Genomic DNA, 6,000 nt, shown 5'->3' with positions numbered 1-6,000 from the left:
GGGAAAGATTTTGCCCTCCAGAGCATTTTCCTACCCACCTAACTGATTTGTCAAAGACAACGCTTGTGCTATACAAGGATCTTCCCCCAGTCTCAGATTTTGGGCCTAAAATCTCTGAGAACAGGAAGCTTCTGACCTGACTGGGAACCATAGGCAGCAGATTTCAGGTGTCATTATAAGGTAGCAAATGGCTAGAATTTCTTTTTTTTAGGGTCAGAAAAAAGGGCATGTGGATTTTAATTCTCTGGGACTATGAATCATAACTTTGGAATGAGATCTACCATCTACTGCAATGCCTCAGGCAACACAATATTTTAGGCTATGTTGTTATTGAAGCAGATGGAGCATTTTGAAAGAAAAGGGACAGTTCTGATGCATCAAGCTTACTATCTAACTAAAGCTCTAGATTGATCAGGACTCCAGCCTAAATTCAGCTATTACTTCTAACTAGAATAGACTCATGGAATCAATGAAACATCAATGTTGATTGAGCAAATTCCCACTGAGTCAGCCTGTCAGGTTTAGGACTAACTGTTGAATGCAGGCCATTATTTGCAGTCATTTTAACCTGAGATACTCTGATGATTACACCCGCAGCCGTGTTTCCCTTCTTTCCCATATCTGTGTTTTTAAAGCTTTTGTTGCAGCACATTTGCTCACTGTGGGTTTTTAATATTTACTTTGGCTAGCTGTCAAGTCAGTTGCTGCACTCACCGATTCATGATAGGCTGCACTCAGCTGCACATGTATATTCGGCAACTGAAATGCCCTCCAGGGATTAAGTGATCTTGAATTAATTGGAGCCTGAAACAACAAGGAGACATATATTATCAGGGGGAGGGGTAATGGGGGATTGACTTCTGGATCCCCAGCTCAGCAAGAAAGCCACAAAAATGTGGGTCAAATGCTTAGAGTCCAGCTGACTCATTTCTTAAGGCGACGTGCTTGCCAGCAGAGCCAGCTGGAGAAAGTTAATTAGCATAACCCACTAGCTATCACTGTGACACCCTTGACCAACGCGTGACCCACTGCGGGATGCTAGAATGTGCCTCCCACCAGCTGAGCCGATGCTGCAGCTGAGTCAGCACATGTTCCTACAAGGACCTTTTTTTCCCCGAATGACAAAATAGGCACACACACACACACACTTCTGAGCTCTGCAGTAGCGCTAAAAGCAGTCCAATCTGTCCTTATTAAGGGCCGACTTTATCCCAAAGTATTAAGAAACAGTTGCTTCAGGCAGCAGATTCCAGATAGGACTGTGCGTCTATCAATAAATAAAAGTGGATGAGAGTCTGGTCGCTGTCATTTGGCTTCAAGAATGAAATTGTGTCTGGAATAAAGCCACACCTTGAGAGCATGAAGTGTCAGCCCTGTTGTGGGATACCCCAGCAGCCTCCTACATCAACACCTTGATGGAGAAGATAAGCACTGAATTGCCCCTCTTCTAGTGACATTTTGATTCTATCCATCTTCAATCATTTAATTCATGTACCCATATACACAATTTCTTTCAACAATATCAGTATTATCCTGCAACTGCAGATGCTAGTTTAAGGTAAAGAGAGATTTGCCTACAACTCGACCTAAAGGCTTCATGGCTAAGGAAGTACCGCAAAAGCACAAGCTCTGGAGACAAACCTTTAGAAATCCCTACCACTTGTTTTTCAAATTGCTTTCCTAGGTAAGGTAAAGGTTTTCCCCTGACATTAAGCCCAGTCATATCCAAGTCTTAGGGTTGGTGCTCATCTCCATTTCTAAGCCGAAGAGCTAGCATGGTCCATAGATACCTCCAAGGTCGTGTGGCTGGCATGATTTCATGGAGCGCTGTTATCTTCCTGCCGGAGTGGTACCTATTGATCTACTCACATTTGCATGTTTTCAAACTGCTAATTTGACAGAAGCTGGGGCTAACAGTGGCAGCTCATGCCGCTCCCTGGATTCAAACCTGTAGCCTTTCGGTTAGCAAGTTTAGCAGCTCAACTGTTTAACCCACCGTGCCACCGGGAATACCATACAAATATTTCATGGCTCAATTGTCATTAAGCTTATATGTTGAATATATATATAGATATATATCGCTATATTTAAATGCATTCTTAGATTTAGTTTCTTTGTTTGCATGAGGACAAATTAGAGCTGAGAATGCAATGCCTACTCAAAACCCACAACATCAGTGTCAGAAGCATAGGAAATCCTCATTGTGTTATAAAATTATTCCAGAAAGCTGTCTTATCAAGTAGACATCAAACGTACACACACTATGTGTTGTGCCTTTCCCCAACAACAACTTCTATGTGAAACTAGACACAGGGTAGGAACCATGCAGCCTGTCAAATGTTGTCGAACTACAACTACCATCAACCATGAGCTGGGAGTTGTTGTTCTACAACATCCGGACATCCATGCGATTCCAACCTTGTTTGAGACTTTGCATACAGTGGACATACAAGGGCCCCCCTTTAGATGGTCAGTGTATGACTTCCTTGCTATGTACAAGAACATCCCCTGCTCCATCTATTCAGTACTTTATAACTTGTCCCACATTCCTCATATATTGCAAAAAAGAAAATACAGCTTTCCAAATGCTCTGAGCACTTGCAGATTCAAGCTCAAAGCATAGCACCATCAGGACTATAAAATGGAGTTGGCTTCTGCTATCTTGATGTGAAACACATTTACTTGAGTATAATCATGATTTTGTTGCAGAAATGTAAAAACAGTACATCCAACCCTTATAAATGTAACACATTTTGTTTTCTGAGTTAAAAGCATGATGTGGAGTGTCCTATATTTATTTTATTTATTTATTTGCTGCATTTGTTGACCGCCGTTCTCAGCCCTAGGGCGACTCACGGCGGTGTACAACATATAAAAGACAATTTACAATAAAGCATTAACGAAAAATCAACATATCACTAGTACACAATAATATAAAATATTATTGTCTTATCGTAGAATCATAACCAATCTCGTAATCCATATACCGTTCCAGTTGTCATTACCAGTTAATGTAGCACTCAGTTAAATGCCTTCTCAAATAGCCATGTCTTTAGGCTCTTACGGAAAGACATAAGGGAGGGCGCCTGTCTGATGTCAACAGGGAGGGTGTTCCACAGCCGGGGGGCCACCACCGAGAAGGCCCAGGAGATGTCTGACCTATTTGTACTGGTTGCTATATGGCAGTCATATGAGGATTCTTGACCATGAGATTTTGGACTTCACTCCTGAGTTCCAACCCTAGTTGTGTACTGAACATTATTGTTGTGTGCCTTCATGTCATTTCTGACATGGCAACCTTAATAAATAAACTATGATGGGGTTTTCCTGGCAGGATTTGTTCAGAGGGGTTTGCCTTTGCTTTCTCCTGAGTCTGAAAGAGAGTGAGTTGTCCAAGGTCACACTGGCTAAGTGGGGATTTGGGATTTGGTCTTGAGTCATAGCCCAGTGCACAAACTACTATGCTAAGCTAGATCTTTACACATTTCCCCACCTATTTAAAATGAAAGATGAAAATGTCAAAATAAGGATTATCTATTTTTAAAGAAGACGTAAGGACTAAATCTTATTGACAGTCTCATATGGTAAACGTATTACAGTTGTTAGATTTACCTATGGTTTACCCATAATCTGACAGTTGCTTCAACGTGTCTTCTCTAACTGGGCCTAACTAATAGAATCCCATCTTGATACTGTAATGTTTGAGGGATCTAGAAGGGGGAAAAAACAACACAAGATTTAACATATGCTCTGAGACAAAAACAACAAAGAGTTCATTGTAACCTTAAAGACTAAGCAGTTTATTAGAGCATGATTGTTTGTGGACTGTAGGCTACACAAAATGTCCTGCTCTAATAAATTCAGAGATTTTGCTGTTACAGATGAACACAACGATCCCATTGAAAACCCAAAGAAAGGGGCTGGTTTTGTCTCTTTGCTCTTACAGATGTGTTTTCCACTGTTTTCTGTTAAAAGTGTTTTAAATCATGACTGGGAAGACTTTAAGCTTGGAGAATCTACTATGTACTGTTTCTATTTTGTAATTAGAGATTCATAAAACTATAATATTCTAGTGCAAAAAAATTTAAAACTTAAAAAAATTGAGACCAGGATTTATTCTGAATTTTACTACTGAAATGAATTTGCAAACCATCCACCCAAACATCCATTTTTGTCTCCCCTCACTTTCATTGTAGAAGCATCTCTAGCAGTGACTTATCACCTGTAGGGTGTTTTAACCTGTGTGTATAAAGGGCATGACCCCCCCCCCCCACACTATGCACATTGTTGGGTTGAAGATGCCACAAGTGTAGTGATTATACTTCCAGGGAAATGAATATGAACCAGATTCCAGAAAATGGCTGACCTGTCTCCCAACCAATACCATACCCAGCCTGTTTGCTGGGAAGAACCATGGAAATGGCAGAGATAACAGGCAGGGTGAATTATTGTGTTGCTCTCCTATTTGCCACCTGACAGGCTGCCCTCTGCATCCCCCAAGATGAGCCAATTCCTCAAGAACACGCCCCACGATCCTTTGGTTCTCAACCTTTTTTTGACCAGGGGCCACTTTGATGAGGGACCACTCTCCAAAATTAACACCAAAAGGTTTATGAATCAGTTTTTTGGTCAACTTTAGATTCAGTGTGGTTATTTGGGGTGCTTATTCAGAAAATTGCATTGGATAGACCACAACAGCTGTAGTTTCTGATACAGAACATATGTCATCCAGTAGTCACCATGTGCTCACCCACAGAAAACCATATTTAATAAGCCTTGGCACTATATGAGGGTTTTGCAAGACCTGTCACTCTTTTTAAAATGGTGTCGTAATGGTGAGGCCGCAAACCATATTTTAGTTCTTGGGGACCACTTAGGGTCCATGGACCACAGGTTGGGAACCACTACTTTACAGGATCCTTCACTTTGTAGCTAGTGCACCCTGAAACTGGAGCTGGTCTAATACCCAATTCCACGTCAGATAAGTTCTACAGTATGAATGATTTGATTTGAAAAATGTATGTGTTGCCATGAAGGAAGCAAAATCTTGTAAGATTTCCTTGACATCCCCATCAACTGGTGGTTGCTTATAGCCAGGGCAATGTCAACTCTATTTTTATGGAGTAAGCTAACTATTTATGAGGAAAGAGTAGATCAGGATGTCCACAATGGGCTGTGACTAGAGCCTTGTGTGCTCTCCCTTTTATACTTGGGTGGAGGCCCTTGAAAAAGCTACAGCCTGTTTCACTGAGTCCACCTCACAAATCAGCAAAGCCAGCTGATTGGCTCATTTGAAGGAGCTGCTCCCAGTGACCCACATAGCAGAGCAGGGGCCAGAAGGAGGAAGAAGTGTCCAAGTTCCTCTGCCTTAGGGGCATGATAACCACAAGACACCCACTGAATTCTCAGTAAACAGGGATCAAGGACTTGTTAGAGACTCAGTTCTTGTGGGTTTTTTCGGGCTATATGGCCATGTTCTAGAGGCATTTCTCCTGACGTTTCGCCTGCATCTATGGCAGGCTTCCTCAGAGGCAGACCTCTGAGGAAGCCTGCCATAGATGCAGGCGAAACGTCAGGAGAAATGCCTCTAGAACATGGCCATATAGCCCGAAAAAACCCACAAGAACTGAGTGATTCCGGCCATGAAAGCCTTCGACAATACATTGTTAGAGACTGTTTGTTCTTGAGTTAAACTATTAGGAACCAGAAATTTTTGCCAATCTATTTCAGATGATACTGCAGACCCTGGTCTGACCCCTCCTGCCTATAACTGTGTTAAGATACAGGACTTCCACATAACTGAATATGGTGCAAGCATTAAATATTGATTTTCCTCTTTCATCAGCACAATCTGTGACAAATGCTGGAGTCACCGGCTAGCTATGAAATTCTAACTCCCTGTTTATCTGTGGATAGTTGTATAAAGATGATCTAGGCCAGAGTATCTGTGACCTGAAATCAGGTTTTCCTGAAATCCCACCTTTGTTTAATGTCAAAGTT

The sequence above is a fragment of the Anolis sagrei genome, chromosome 2 (assembly GCF_037176765.1).
Source record: "Anolis sagrei isolate rAnoSag1 chromosome 2, rAnoSag1.mat, whole genome shotgun sequence".
Lineage (NCBI taxonomy): Eukaryota > Metazoa > Chordata > Lepidosauria > Squamata > Dactyloidae > Anolis > Anolis sagrei.
Note: the sequence above shows the minus strand (reverse complement) of the source record.